This window comes from Acinonyx jubatus, chromosome B4, assembly GCF_027475565.1.
Source record: "Acinonyx jubatus isolate Ajub_Pintada_27869175 chromosome B4, VMU_Ajub_asm_v1.0, whole genome shotgun sequence".
Lineage (NCBI taxonomy): Eukaryota > Metazoa > Chordata > Mammalia > Carnivora > Felidae > Acinonyx > Acinonyx jubatus.
The window spans coordinates 130,865,553-130,881,868 of record NC_069387.1 but is presented as its reverse complement, the minus strand read 5'-3'; the positions used below and the strand labels follow the sequence as shown (position 1 = coordinate 130,881,868).

The 16,316-nt window shown below is 44.7% G+C and overlaps 1 protein-coding gene across 5 annotated transcripts in view; it reads right to left on the bottom strand.

Moving 5' to 3' along the window:
- Positions 1-14,679, bottom strand: part of TNRC6B (trinucleotide repeat containing adaptor 6B) — a 251,022-nt gene extending 236,343 nt beyond the window's left edge. For 3 of the 5 annotated variants that reach the window (XM_053226831.1, XM_027070659.2, XM_027070661.2), the window contains exon 1: positions 14,149-14,679. The gene's annotated coding sequence lies outside the window, so the exon portion shown is untranslated. The other 2 variants (XM_053226832.1, XM_053226833.1) reach the window with 2 other exon arrangements.
- Between the last annotated feature and the right edge of the window lie 1,637 nt (positions 14,680-16,316).

The following is a 16,316-nucleotide window of genomic DNA, read 5'->3' as shown; positions in this document are numbered from 1 at the left end:
GTTTTCCCCCTACATCCAAGGAAAAAGCAAAGGTGCCCATTCATACTTCTTCCACTCGACATGGTACCTGAGGTCCTAGCCAGTTCGATAAGGCAAGATTTAGAACTCAAAGGTCAGAAAATAAAATTGACTTTCTTTGTAAATGATACAGTTGTACATGAAAAAAAAAAACACAAAATAACGGACAAAAATGCCACTGAAAGTAATGAATGAAATTAGGAAAGTTTATTTATTTAGTGTATTCAATCACATCAATGAAAACAAACTGTCCAAATGAAAGAGGGCTTTAATAAAGAAAGGCTTCCAGGAAGAAAACTTTAGAGAAGGCTTTCTGAGAGTGAGAAGCAAAATGGTTTGGAAGCCAGAAACAGGGAGGATATTTTACATAAGGAATAGCCTTTTATAAGGTATGAGGACAAAAAGCGAGAGAATCATATGGAAAATAGAGAAAAGATTGTATAGAAGGCAAAGGTTCAGGGGGGCCTGGGTGGCTCAGTCGGTTAAGCATCCGACTTCGGCTCAGGTCATGATCTCACAGTTCGTGAGTTCAAGCCCCACGTTGGGCTCTGTGCAGACAGCTCAGGGCCCGGAACCTGCTTCGGATTCTGTGTCTCCCTCTCTTTCTCTACCCCTCCCCCACTCATGCTTTGTCTCCCTCTGTCTCTCAAAAATAAATAAACATTTAAAAAAAAAAAGGCAAAGGTTCAAAACTAGGGGATGACAGTTGAAAGCTGGAAGCAGTGAAGGAGCCTGGCTCCAACACAGGTGTTTGGATTTCACAGAATAAGAAAGCATAGGCTGATAAAGAAAATAGTATGTAGGAAATGTTTTCTGGTGAGAAACTAGGAACAGAGCAACTGACAGGAAGCTATTTTAATAATCCAGCCACAAGCTGAGGGTGACTTAGAATCAGGATGGCGGAGTGGAAGCAAAAAGGAGAGGCTCAAGGTCCAAAGCCACAGAGAAAGGCGCTAAGGGAGATGACAATGCTCCAAGATTCAGTGGTTCAGGCTTTGGTGACCCAGGATTGGGAGGGGGGGTTACCAATGAGGGGACCCAACAGAGTCAACAACTTTTAAGGGAGGTGAAGCAGAGGCCCCTCTCCAGTCTCCAGAGTTACCTTCCTAAAAAGCAACTCTGAATGACAATTCCCAAGTCTTGGTGGGGGTGGGGGGGTGTTAAAGGAAAACAAGAGAAAATGACATTAAATACTCATTTTTAAGTACAGTAAATAGAAGTCTAGAGAGCATCCGCTTCCAAAGCAAACACAAAACATCAGTGTTGAGCCTGGGCTCTGGCAGGTTCAGGAAGCGCAGGGCGGTGTCACAATATGCTGAGGCCGAGCCACAAGCTGCCTGTGGGGCACAGGGTCCCCTTTTTAAAGTTTTCAAACCAGCCCTTACTGGCTCGAAATGTGATGTGTTTTGCATTTCCATTCTATTGTTTTGTTTTTGTTATTTCTACAAAGAGCCTTTTCACTAATTCGCTCTGTGTTTTAAAAGTAATGTTTTCCCCACTGAGCTGTGTTTCAGGAATGGGAATGTGTGGGCATAAAAAAACCTCCTCTCTTTATCCACAGACCCACCTGCATGGTTTAAGAGGGAATCAGTCATTAGCGTGCCTTTTTAAGGAGATACAGCCAAACTACAAAATAAAAATATCATAAATTCTAAACACTTTGGTACAAAAATATAGAAAGTTTTATAGTGAAGAGGTTGACAAAAGAGTAGTTGGGAAAAGATTTATTTTAAAATCTGTTGGTACATCTAAGTGGAGAGATTCTATATTCAGAAGTGCCACTGAAATATACAACTGGGTAAAAGATCTCCCTGCTGAGTATGACAGACCATCTTGTAAGATTTCCAGGAAGGATAAATATCTAGTCCTTGGAGGGTCTCAGTTTTCATCCTTCTACTTTGTTTCTCTTTCCTTCTTTCCTCACCAGAACCCAGTAGATGTTCAAAACATTTCAATTGCTATGCTGACCTGGGCCTAAATGAGGAAACCTTGTCTACTTCCACTTTTTGAGGTTCTCAGTGTGTTTTTGAAATAAAGACATGCCAAAACAGCATTATAAAAATTGTGGTATATTTTAAATATATACATTTGATAAATGAACACTTTTAGGAAAAGAATACAATGTAACCCGTCCTATTCACAAGACACAGGATTAATAAACATGTTCATTTGTCATAAACTACACAATGTGATCTAGTAACTAGAACATGTTTCAAGTTATAACCAGTATTTTCTTTCGATCCTGTGAATTTATCTCTCAGAATGTCTACACCTGCTATGTGCAAACCACTCTGCTGGGAGCCAGAGCAGTATAAACTCGTTTTGAGCTCAAAGTACCAAGAGAGGAACCCTGACTTCTCCCTTTTTTCTAGTTGAGGAGCTACAAGAACTTCTAAGGATTATCATGCCACCTATGCCCTTGACAGGAATCTGGTGGCCTTGCCCTGTGGATTACCTGCTACCATCTCCATTCAAACAGTTTCAATTTTTCTCTCTCTCCTGGGTCCTTGCTACCCATCTTTACGTAGAATTTCTCACCTTAACAGGTTGCTTTCTCAACCTGGCCCTGATTCCATTATTTCCTTTCTTTCTTTTCCAAACATCTTGAAATAAACTACACTCACTGCTGTCATTCTTCCTACCATCCATTATCTCTTTTGCCCCTTGTAATCTAGATCAACAAATGATCACACAGAATTTGTATTCATATAAAAGTAAATAAATAAATAAATAAAAAGAATATGGGGCGCCTGGGTGGCGCAGTCGCTTAAGCGTCCGACTTCAGCCAGGTCACGATCTCGCGCTCCGTGAGTTCGAGCCCCGCGTCAGGCTCTGGGCTGATGGCTCAGAGCCTGGAGCCTGTTTCCGATTTGTGTCTCCCTCTCTCTCTGCCCCTCCCCCGTTCATGCTCTGTCTCTCTCTGTCCCAAAAATAAATAAACGTTGAAAAAAAAAATTAAAAAAAAAAAAGAATTTGTAGCAATTGACACTGAAATGGTCAATTAGCATATTCTGAGTGTCAACCAGCACTCCCCAGCGTAACCTCCAATCATTCTGAAAAATATCAACCTCTGAACATGCAAAGCTGAGAAATATTGTATAAGGCAACAAAGTACAGGTATCCCACAGCTGTAACTGAAAACAGCTTACTGATAATGGATAAAAAAAGATGGGAAGAGATGGGATGGATTGGGGGAAAGGAGGCAATACTTAAGAGTAACAGGTCTGGGGGGCAGTCATTTAAGCATCCAACTCTTATTTTTGGCTGAGTCATGATCTCACGGTTGTGAAAGTGAGCCCTAATGGGGCTCTGTACTGGGCGTGGAGCCTGTTTAGGATTCTCTCTCCCACTGCCCCTCCCTACTCCTCTCAAAAAAAAAAAAAAAAAAAAAGTAACAGAGCTGAGGAAAAGGTATGGAAGGAAGACAAGAAAGCAAAGAGCAGTGAACTAAAGAGGAATAAAATGAAGGAAAATGGGCTAGATTTATGTTCAACAAATCTTCCTTTCTTAATTATGGTTGAGAATCAAATTAAACTAATGCTAGTTCAATAGACCAACTGGAGACTTACAGACATGTAACAACTCTTTAAAAAAAAATGTTTTTTTTGAGAGGTTGTGGGGGGAGGAAGGGCAGAGAGAGAGGGAGACAGAGGGTCCCAAGCAGACTCTGCACCATCAGTGCAGAGCCCGATGCAGGGCCCAAACTCACGAACCTCAAGATCATGTTCCGAGCCGAAGTCGGAAGCTTCTGACTAAGCTACCCAGGAGCCCCAGCCAATTTAACAACCTTCAAGCTGTAAAAACGTACACATATCCAGAGGCTCTTCTAGATACTGCTTTCTGATCTCATCCCTTTTACTGGTTCATCATCTGGCCCTTGGGAGATGGATCAACACTCACCTCAGGCAGTCAAGCAAGAGGTCACTTCCTTTACTCTGCTCTTACAGATAAGCTGAAATGAGTCACCACTTTCTAACTCCATCTGATATCATTTGCATGGTTGTAGGTACAGTGACAAGCACCATTCTGGTTTATGACTAATCTTCTTTGAATGGTACTTTTTTTTTTAAGTATAGTTGACACTGAATGGTACTTTATAATGCTTTTATGAATTCAAACATACAGAATCGCATCATTATTTCTAAAATCATTTCCAGTTCTGAAATGCAACGTAATCTAAGAATCTGAGTGTAGCATGTCACAGCCTGTAAGTCAGCCATTGGCCCTGTACCCCAAGACCAGCTTTATAAAACATACCACTTCTTCATATAGCTGTCTTCTCCATATACTAAATATGTTCCTTTGTACCTCTGCACAGGCTGTTCCCTTTGCTTCTGCCTGAAATGCCCTTTTCTTCCATGACTTACTGGGAATGTCTCCCTCCCTGGAAAGGCTTTCTTGACTTCCAGTTGTATTGATGACTTTCCTTCCCCCCCCCCCCCCCCCATCCCTTGTCCTGTCTCTCACAGCATGTATTACACCAACTGGAACTCATCTGTGTCCAAGTCTGTCACGCCCACTTGGCTGTGCACTCCCCGGGAGCAAAGATCTCTTCTCATCCCATTCTTGTAGTCCTAGTGTCTAAGAGCATTCAGCACATGTACACATGCAAATGTTCAGTGAAACTGTAGCCATCATAGTCCCTAGCGTATAAAAAGATTTTAGTTTTTAAAATTTTTTTAGGATTTTATTCTTAAGCAATCTCTACACCCAACATAGGGCTTGAACTTATAACCCAGAGATCAAGAGTCACGTGTTCCACTGACTGACTGAGCCAGGAATAACCATTCTGATCATTTCTACTAATAAGGATTAAAAGGACACTCATTAGTAACTAAGATTTCCAGACATATTAAAAATTTTAATAACAATATTCTTTCTGTAATCTTAAAATGTGTATCTATTATAAGCAGTAATTTAAAAAATATGAAAAGAACCTGGAGACAATTTAAAAAGGAAAGCCCCTTCCACCCCCATATATTTAAACCATTAGAATGACTACTTTTTTTAATGACTACTTCTTTTAATTCTATTTTTAGTTTTAGTTCTCTTTCCTAACTTCATGTGAAAAAGATTCATTAAGACCTACTATGTGTAACTTACAATGCCAGATACTGGTTATAAAACGTGAAAAAAATCGAAGTATTTTTATTCACATAGCTATGTTCTAGCAAAGAAATAATATATAAATGAAATGATTATTTCATTACAATTCTATTAAGTGCTCTGAGTGTTTAAAAAAAATTTTTTTAAGGTTTATTTATTTATTTATTTATTTATTAATATTTATTTATTTTTCAGACAGAGAGAGACAGAGCATGAATGGGGGAGGGCCAGAGAGAGGGAGACACAATCTGAAACAGGCTCCAGGCTCTGAGCTGCCAGCACAGAGCCCAACGCGGGGCTCGAACTCACAGACCGCGAGATGATGACCTGAGCCGAAGTCGGCCCCCCAACCGACTGAGCCACCCAGGCGCCCCTAATGTTTATTTATTTTTGAGAGAGAGACAAGAGTACAAGCCGGGGAGGGACAGAGAGAGGGAGACACAGAATCTGAAGCAGGCTCCAGGCTCCGAGCTGTCAGCACAGAACCTGATGCGGGGTTTGAACCCATGAACCGTGAGATCATGACCTGAGCTGAAGTTGGACCCTTAACCGATTGAGCCACCCAGGCGCCCTTTAAAAATTAAAAAAAAACAAAAACAAAAAAACGGGGGGGAGTACATCTAATTTGGGGTGGGGTGATTAGCAAGTCACTAAGGAAGTGTCATAAATTGAGCTCACAGGATTGAAGAGGCATCAACTAAGGTCAGGGTGGGGGGGCTTCCAAGCAATGGGAACAGCAAGTGCGAAGAAAAAACTTTGAGTGGAGAGGACTATGCATTTCAGGAACCAGAAGGGGGTCATTGTGGTGAGAGTTCAGGCAGCAAAGGGGAGAGTGGCAGGAAAGAAGGTAGGGTGTTCACTGGGTATTCAGTGAACAAGAAAGACCAGTGATTTATGAAGCTTATATTCCAAAAGGGGTATGGCAGGGCTTTTGGGACTCATTAACAGTTTTAAGCAGGGGACAAATATGATCAGATTTACACGTGTTTTGAGTGTCTTATACTGAGGTAGAACATATATTGAATAGATATTTGGTTTTAAAAAACTATTCTTTTTGCAGCCTCAACAATTCTCTGAGGCAGAGAATTCCCTGCTTACAAAAGAAAAAACAGAGGTTTTGCAAAGCTAAGTAATTTATTTGAGGTTATTTATTCAATAAACACTTGAGAGCCTACAATATGGCAGGCACAGTCCAGTGAGTACTCAGGGATGCAGAGATGAATACAACAGTCTTGCTCTTTAGAAACTGATAATCTAGTGAGAGAGACAGACCTAGAAACATGACATAGGGCAGTCCGTGCTATAAATGGGTAAAATAAAACGGAGCAGAGAAAAATGAAATCTTCCTAGGAAGAATTAATCATTTCATCTCTGTGTTAAAAGAGCATTTCTTTCACACTATTATAGTTTTTAATTCTCATTCATTCCTGTGCTTGAAGCATAGTAGGTACCCAAGCAAATGTCTGCAATACAAACCAACCCAGGACTTTTAACTCCTGGGCAGTGCCTTTCCAAAACCAACTGCGCTTCTAACTCTGGAAGGGTATGCCTTAATTCCAAGGAGTTCTTCTGAAGCTGCTTTCCGAGCCAGTTTACAAACCACAAAAGAAAATAAGTCTCATTAAAGCCAAACCCTGGGGCGCCTGGGTGGCTCAGTTGGCTGGGCATCCAACTTCAGCTCAGGTCATGATCTCACAGTGAGTGAGTTCAAGCCCCGCATCGGGCTCTGTGCTGACAGCACAGAGCCTGGAGCCCGCTTCAAGTTCTGTGTCTCCCTCTCTCTCTCTGCCCCTCCTCACCGCTGTTCTCTCTCTCTCTCTCTCTCTCAAAAATAAATAAACATTAAAAAAAAAAAAAAGTCAAACCTCATTTCTGACCCAGCCTGAAATACCAAAATATCTAAAGTTATTTTTTAAAATCTTTATTCAACTTTTTAAACATCACTAATGGGCTGTAACAAACATTTTAAGGAATCTCTATGCCCCCAACATGGGCATCTCAATGCCCCCAACTCCAGGACCCCAAGATAAACAATGGCATGCTCTACTGATTGAGCCAGTCAGGTATCCCTGAACAGTTACTTTTTAATTTTTATATTTTTTAAGATTTTATGTTTTGAACTAATCTCTATATCCAAAGTGGGGCTCAAACAACCCCAAGACTAAGAGTTGCACCCTCTTCTGACTGAGCCATCCAGGCACCCCAGTTACTTTTTTTTAAAGCAAATCTTCATTGAGAAGAAATGTTCCTATGAAGACCATTGAGAAAATATTGTATATACTCCTTCATAATTCATGATCTCTGTCCTCAAAGGACTTATATTCTAGTTTCTATTTGGAAAGATAAAATATAGAACACAGAATAAAACAACATATAAGGTAGCATTTGTCCATTTAAAGTATTTATAGACTGCCTACTATATAGGCCAGGTCAGGAGCTGTCTTGCGATGCAAAAATGAGTAGGACAATAGCCTGCCTTTGAGGAACTCATAGTTGTATGGGGGAGGCCAACAATACAGTAACTCCGAATGATCAGAGCTCTATTCAGCAGGTACACACAGATGAGAACACAGAGGCTGTGTACAATCGCCATCAGTTCTAGTTCATCAGGCACTTATTTCCACTGGTCAGTGCCCATCCCTTGTTAAATATCAGTTATTAAAATATCTTTTTTACTTTTGTTTTCTTTTAAATGTTTATTTTTGAGAGAGAGCAGAGGAGGGGCAGAGAGAGAGAGAGACTGGGGATCCAAAGTGGGCTCCGTGCTGACAGCAGAATGCTCGATGTGGGACTCGAACTCACTAACCATGAGATCATGACCTGTGCCAAAGCTGGATGCTTAACTGACTGAGCCGGTGCCTCTAAAATATGCATATATTTTTTATGTTATTATTATTTTTAAGTTTATTTATTTATTTTGAGAGACAGAGAGAGAAAGCACACGTGGGGGAGGGGCCGAGAGTGGGGGACAGAAGAAGAATCCCAAGCAGGCTCTGCACTGTCAACACGGAGCCCAATGAGGGGCTCGAACTCTCAAACTGCTAGATCATGACCTGAGCCAAAACCAGGAGTCGGTCACTTATCTGACAGAGCCACCTAGGAGCCCCTAAAATATATTTTTTTAATGGTTATCTATTTTTGAGAGAGAAAGTACATGTGCGCGCAATCAGGTAAGGGGCAGAGAGAGGGAGGGAGACAGAGGATCTGAAGCAGGCTCTGAGGTGTCAGCAGAGCCCAATGTGGGGCTCAAATTAATAAACTGTGAGACCATGACCTGAGCCGAAGTCGAATACTTAACCAACAGAGCCACCCAGGCGCCCCCAGTTATTAAAATATTTTAACTTTACTTTTTTTAAAAAAAAAATTTTTTTTAACGTTTATTCATTTTAGAGACAGAGAGAGACAGAGCATGAATGGGGGAGGGTCAGAGAGAGAGGGAGATACAGAATCTGAAACAGGCTCCAGGCTCTGAGCTGTCAGCACAGAGCCCGATGCGGGGCTCGAACTCACAGACCGCAAGATCATGACCTGAGCCGAAGTCGGTCGCCCAACTGACTGAGCCACCCAAGCGCCCCTTTTAACTTTACTCCAAATTATAAGCAAAATGAGAATTACCGTAATTACTATATGAAAAAACAGTGACACGCACACAAAAATAATGTTAAAGGGTTAGAGGAAACGGTGAGAACTGAACTTTAGGGATACCTTGGGATCCCCAAGCAAGGAAGGTTTGGGTGTTTGGAGAGGAGCTGGCTGTAGATACGGGGAATACAGTTATCAAAGGCCAGCAGCTGGAACTACGTAGGTAGAGCTCTCCAACTCTGAGGAGCACACAGCTTAGGGCTGTGTTGTCCAACACAGTAGCCACTAGCCACATGTGGCTACTGAGCACCTGAAATGTGGTTAGTCTAAATTGGGATGGGGTAAGTGAAAAATCCACTCCAGATTTCAAAGACCTAACACGAAAACAAAACAAAACAAAACAAAACAAAACAAAACAAAACAAAACAAAACAAAACGAAAAGGAATGTAAAGCATCTCACTGTTTTTTTACTGATCACACGTTTACATAAAATATTTGGGGTATACTGAAGTAAATAAAATGTTATGAAAATCTATTTCACTTTTTCTACCTTTTCAGTGTGGCTCACATTTGTGGCCTGCAGTCTACTTCTACTGGACAACACTAGTCTGAGGCACTTGAAATAACAAGCTAGAGTTTAAACCCTCTAGGCAATGAAACACCACTGAAGGTTTTCAACCATAAGTGCCTGTGCTAGATCTGGGGAGGGGACAGGAAACAGAAAGTGCTGTTTCAGGAAGATTAGTGTGGGGGCAATCTGTAGGATCAAGACCCTAGAGGCAGTTGTCAATGTCAAAAGGCTGGCAAAGGTCGAAGGGTAAGCAGGCTCAACTGGATGGTACACAAGGTGTTTGGAAGTCACACGCTGGGTGGAGAGAGGAGAAATCCAGAGCAGGGTGAGGTGAGGGAAGAGTGAGCTGCAAGCCCTGGCCCAGCCTGGATAACCAAGGTGCACTGCTGAGCGGACTGAGCAAGGTCAGCCACTGTTTAGGTTAGATCTAGTGGGGGGTCAGGGCTCCCAGGCAGAGGTACAATTCAGAAGAACAGGATCAGTGTCCTCTTCAGCAATTTCAGATCTAGCTCTGTGTGGCAAGACTTCCAACAGTGAGATCAAGTCCCAGAGAAGGTAGGAGTAGAATGCAAGGCTACCAGAAACTACAAGAGGGCAATAAATTATAAAAGCAAAGCCCAGACTCACGACACAGCCAACGAATATTTACTGGGGGTTTGCCGTGAGCCTGAAGCTTGGCTGGCTCTGGAGACAAGAGAAACAAAACAGACGTGGTCCTGAATCACAAATTGTGGCGACAGCTACGAAAAAGGAACAAGAGATCTGAGAGACCTGACTGAGGGTGGACTGGGGTGGTGGTGGGAGGCCATAAAGGAGAGCCTCTCTGAAGAAGTGACATTTTAATCGCAACCCTGGAGGCAGGTGGGTGAAGATTAAGGGGGAAGCGGGGGAAGAACAGCCCAAGCCAGGAGAGTGGTGCGTACAAAAACCTTGAGGCTGCGAAGAAAAGGTCTGGGTAATTCAAGGAACTGAAAGGAAGACTGAGTAATTAGGACATCAGAAAGGGGGGTGGGCCATAAAAGAGACAAGGGAAGGCTGGAGGGGCAGGCAGAGGCCAATCGTTCAGAGTCTCATAGGATGAAAAATAAAATCCCAAAAGGGCCTCAGTACAGCGGGAAGCCACAGGGGTTTTGACCAGAGAAGTGGTCTGATCCCCATGGCGTTCTAAGTACTCCAATTACCTACACTCTGCTCAGACTACTGAATGGGAGCCAGCTTGGCAGCAAAGAGGCAGGAGACAATATTTGTAGCTGAGTAGCAGGATTCCAGGTCTGGGATAAGAGAGTTTATTATAGGGCCCTCCGAGTGTTCCAGGGTCGCCAGCAGGGAGGAGGATGGCATCACCACAAAATACAGAAAAATCGGATAAAGAGCTGGCTTAGGAGGCAAAGTTAAACATAACTTTAAACATATGAAATATGAACAAATAGTGAAGAATTCTAGCAGTAAATACTGATGTTTTGGAGTATGGGAAGAGAGGTCAGACGTGGATATTCAGGTTAGCAGATACAAAAGGTGACGGTTTAAGTCCCAAAAGTAAATAACATTTTCCAGGAGTAGAAAGAGAAAAATAAAACAACAACAAAAGGAGCCTAAGTCTGATCCTTGGTGTTTATCTCTGGGATAGAAGTCAGGAGAAAGAAGTCCTCATACTATATCAAAAGGAGGAACTTTTTGGGAGATGGTGAAACCATCCTGATTGTCGTGGTGGTTACACGAATCTATACCTGTGTTAACATTCATAGAACTGTACACATACTAAAAGTTAATGTTACTGTATGTTATTTTTGTTTTTAATTTGAGAGAGAGAGGTCGAGAGAGAGAGGATGGGGGAGAGGGTCAGAGAGAGAGAATCCCATGCTCCATGCTCAGCACTGAGTCTGACGTGGGGCTCCATCCCATGACCACGAGATCATGACCTGAGCCCACATCAAGAGTCAGATGCTCAACTGACTGAGTCACCCACACACCCCACTGTATGTAATCTTTTAAATAACGTTTTTTAAAGAGGTAGGGATAGTCAAAAGGACTGCTGCAGGGAGACATAACAGGATAAATCCCGAAAAGATGCTCTGGGAATTTTAACCATTAGGTAATTGGCAACCTTGGAAAAAGCCTTAGCAAGTGGTAAGGCTGGGAGCCAGGCTGCAAAGGTTCAAAGAAAAACTTGAGCAGTGAAGAGAAGCAGTCAGTACAGCCTCCTCTTTTAGAACTCTGGGGATGAAAGGAAGAACAGAATGGCACACAGCTCAAAGAGATAAGGGGAACTGGAAGATTCAGCAAACTGGCAGAGCCAACCTTCTACACCATGAGTTGCTCCATTTCCGTATTCTTCTAGAACGTGGATTTTGCACATGAATTATTTACTTTATTATTGTCCTGTGAAACTAAAACCACTAAAACAAACCCAAAATCATTACACTTTTAACTCTGCTCCTTAGTTAGCTGACATTTACTGTGATCCTACTACGTGCCAAGTACCGTGTTAGATACAAAAGTGAGTAAGGCCTGGTCCTTGGAAGAGCACACAGGATTTATCACAATCACAAGGTACTGGAGTGGAGATCTGCACAAAGGGCTCTGAAAGCCTTGACCTTCTGAATTAAATGCATTTCTATTTACCTTTATAAAAACCAAAGAGGGAAGAAATGAAGACAAAGCATGGATGCAATTTTGTAAAAATGTTAATTTCTAAAAACTAAGAATGAGTTTAACATTAAATTCTTTTTAAATTATTTATTATTTATTTATTTATTTTGGAAGAGTGAAAGAGAGCTTGAGGGGTGAGGGGCAGAGAGGGAGACAGAATCCTAAGCAGCGCAGAGCCCGATGCGGGGCTCAAACTTACCAACCTCGAACCGCGAGATCATGACCTGAGCTGAAACCAAGAGTCGGGAGGCTCAACCGACTGAGCCACCCACGTGGCCTAACGTTAAATTCTTAAGTCAGGTATGGGCAACCTAATCATCAGTGGCACTTGCCTTTTCTTTTCCTGTCTACCTTCTGCCTTTCTTCCCATGGATAATTTAGGAGGCAAATGGAATAAGCACAGACTTTGAAAACAGACAGACTTGAGACTAAACATGGTTCTTCGAGATCTTTTTCTTATCCATAAAACAGTAATGACACCTTCCCCACAGGCTTGAGAGAAGGATTAGGAAAAAATATAAAGAGGTTGGCATATGAGAAGCAGGCAGTGAATGTTGGTTAACGTTACTATCATTTGAACAAGTGGTATTGTTCTGATTTAAAACATTTTTAAGGGCTTCCATTTGAACGAGGAAAAAAATTATTTTTTCAAGGGCATGATGTTCATATGCTACCTTAGAAATGCAGCTTGGTAATTCCTTCTTAAGTCCTATCAGAAACTATTCTGCTCAAATACATGATGTTGGGGACAAACACTTAAAAACGGCCAAGAACCAAGAAAATATAAAGGCATCGTTATTATCATCGCTGTTTCCCAAGTGGGACAAACCGGTCTGATTTGTGCTCTGGATCCCTTAGTGCAGGGATCTACCTACATTCACACCCCTCCCACTACCTACCTACAGCAAAACTGCACAATGTAGAGATGCAAGACTATGTGCTAAAAGTTCTTTAAAGACGCCTTTACATAACACCACCAAGTATGTACAGTTTCAAAGCCAAGATCATTGATGCTTCTCCCAATCAACAGGAAGCTATCATCCATTGAAATTCCCCACAACAATGAAGGAAACAGCCTCTATTGTTCAACTTTCACAAAATGCTAAGATGCAAAAATTTATACACCTTATGTCCGTACGCTTAACTACTAGGGTGAGGAAAGGCAACCAATGACGTTTTGTTCACTATGGAGAAATATCTCTGGCCAATTGTGTTGCATAATTTTGCTTCTATCGTAATACAAATGACCAACTTGAAATTCCCCTTATTCCTCGCACAATTTTCGCATAGGGGCTAAAAAGTAATAAAACAGCCAAAAGACACATGAGATGGCAAGGAAACTTAAAAGCCCGACCGGTACACTGTGCCTAAAGAACTGAGGATAGGCTGGTCTTTAAGAAGCTACCGTTACTGGGTATCTTCAGCCACTTTAGGGTATTCCGCCCACCGGTATAAGCCCGCTAGCTTGAACCTAAGGGAAGCCAGCCCACAGGAAGCCCGAAAACACTCCTCGTGCTGTTTCGTCCCATTTCCTTGTGGAAAGTCTGAATCGCCTCTCGAAGGTGGCCACACACCGCAGGGCTCTGGGGTGAGGGGCGGGAGCGGGACCCCACCCCCACCCCCGGCCGAGATTAAGCAGGGGGACGCATTCCCGCCGACACGCGGGCCCCACACAGGCCTGACGCCTCCCTCTGCCACCCGCCAGGCAGGGGGCCTGACGCGCCTTGGCGGGCCCGGCTCTCCGCCGCGACGGGGCGTCTCTCCCCGCCCGGAGGCCCCCCAGCGACGGGAAGCGAACCCGACTCGACCAGCCCACCCGGAAGCCCTCCCCCAGCTCACACCTGCTGGCGCGTGACGCCCGGAGCCGCGCGCGCCCGCCAGCCCCGGCCCTGCCATTCGGGGCGCCTCTTCCCTGCACGCCGGACGTCGCCCGCGTCCCTCCCCGCCCCGGGGTCAAACCCACCACACGCCCGCCCCCACGGAGCGCGCGCTCAACGCCCCCGCCCCCGCCGGGGCCCGCGCGCGCTCCCGCCCCCCCTCCGGCCCTGTCCCCGCCGCGCGCGCTCACTCGCGAGGACACGCACACGCTGCGACTCAGCTTGACAGGCCGGCCCGCGCCGCGCGCTCCCGCGGGCGTCCTCGCCCACCTGGCCCTCCAGCTCTGACTGGGCGGTGCGCGGGGGGAGGGGAAGGGCGGCAGTGGCCGTCGGTCCTCACTCACCGCCGAGCCGCGCCGGCTCCGAGTGCGCGGCGTTCCGCTGTGAGGCGATGCGCTGCGATGCGCGCGGTCCCCGCTTCTCCGCAGGCTATGGAGGCGACGTAGTAGGGGGACTGAGGGGCGCGGGGGGGGTCACTCCCTCCCGCTTCACCTCCCAGAAACACGGGGACCCCAGAAACTAAAAACAAAATAAACAAACTTTCCCCTCCGCCTCCCTCCCCCAAAACCACAACACAAACACTCGGGGGCCCGCCCAGAGTCCCACTCCATTGGCCACAGGGAGGATGCTTCCGGCTCTCACTGGCTGGCTTTTATGCCCATCAAGCTGCTGTTCCGCCCCTCCAATTCCTCGCCGCTGCCGTCGCCCCTCATTGGTCAAGTGCTTCCCGTTTGACGAGCTACGATTGGCTGAACTGCCTGCGCCAATCATTCGGGGACACACCCCCTCAGCATCCCAGAGGCCGCTTCCTTGGTCGCGGACCCGGAGAGGCGAAAGGGAAACTAGAGCATGATGGCGGCCGAGCTCACTTGGCGCAACCATCGTCTTTTTTCCTTTTTTAGCTCATTGGTGCCTCGCTCTCGCGCTGCTTCCACTGAGCTCCTCTCTCCATCCAGTATTGCCTAATAACGGAATCTATACGCGCCGGCTCCTTGATTTATCCCCTTCGAAGTGCTGAGTGTGGGCTGGTTGTACGTCATTGGGCTGTCAGAATGTCACTCCCTAGTCAAATCTTCAAGCTATTGGTGGAACAGCCAGAAAACCCGTCCAACAACAAGGACTAGTGCCATTGGTTTGACTCCACAGAGTTCTTTCCTGGTATCTTATTGGGCAAATAGGCGCGTCAGTCAGTTGTGGATTCCCTGTGCTACAGTGAATTGTTGGCTGGGAGTTTGCATGACTCTGGTCGTTTTGGCCCGTAATTGACGATAATAATGACCATCGTTTATTTTGTGCGTACTTTGTGCCAACTACCGTTCTGATTTCTTTGCAGGGATTATCTGGTTAAACGTGTGAGTTTTACATTGTCTAAATTTTACAGTTAGAAAACTAAGGCTCCAAAAAGGTTAGGACACTTGCCCAAGGTCACCGAGATAGAGAGTAATTAGTGAACCGGCATTTGGAGGGTAGGAGGTCTGACTCCAGAGCCTACCCTCTTTTTACTGTAGTGCCTCTCCCTTCGTCCAGGATCTTACCTGCCAGCCAACATATCTTAAAAATATTTCATTCCTAATGCAAGTTCCCCCGTCAGTTTCCAGAGGTGACATTGTGGGAGACTAAAGCTATGGAGAGGTTGTCATTGCCACCACCGCATTCTCCTCTGGCACCCATTCTTCCCTATCCTAAAGGAAACCGTCTTGGTGTTTCCTGACCAGAAGCTCATCTACCTCTATGTTTGTTTTCTCAGCTCTATAAATGAACATTTCCACATCCTTGTGTGCCAAGCCACCTTCCTCAACCCCCACTCATCCATCTTCAGCTCACTCTTTAGAGAGAGACCTCAAGAACCAGAAACAAGAAGAAAGAGAGTCGGAAGAGAAATAAAGAATACATCGCTTTAGAAATAAATAATTTATTACATGCAAATGGAACAGCCCTTCAGCTCCTGGGAAGCTTCCAGAGTGGCCCCTGATGCAGTGCAAGACGTGTGCTCCTGGCTGGTGGCCACTAGATTCTTTTTCTGTGGCAGCTTTCAGCGAAGTGAATCCAACATTCCAGCCAGGGGAGGGCAGGATGCTTAGAACCCAATGCCAAAGAGCCGGCCCCAGCCTCTGGGACTGAAAGGATCTCCAGAAGCACAGTTCTGGACTCCAGCCCACATTCCGTCTCGGGTAATTAACATTTTACCATCCCAAATCCCCATCCCCTGTAGCTTCAGTAGGATCACCGCCCTTGTTTCGCTTCCTGATCCAAGCTGTTGTGTAACCTTGTTGGCACTGCTTTAGTAATAAAACAACCACTGTAACACTGTAATGCTCAACACTTAACAGACTTTCAGCAGAGGAAGACAAGGCATTTCACAAACATCAATTAAGATTATATGGCAGGTATTCCTAGGGCAACTGCCAGCCAGCAGAAGGACAGAAGGAAGACCATGAGTCAAATTCTAACAAAGGTCCTAAGAACCTGATCCTTATAACTACACGCACATACCCCATACTAGCAATTCCAG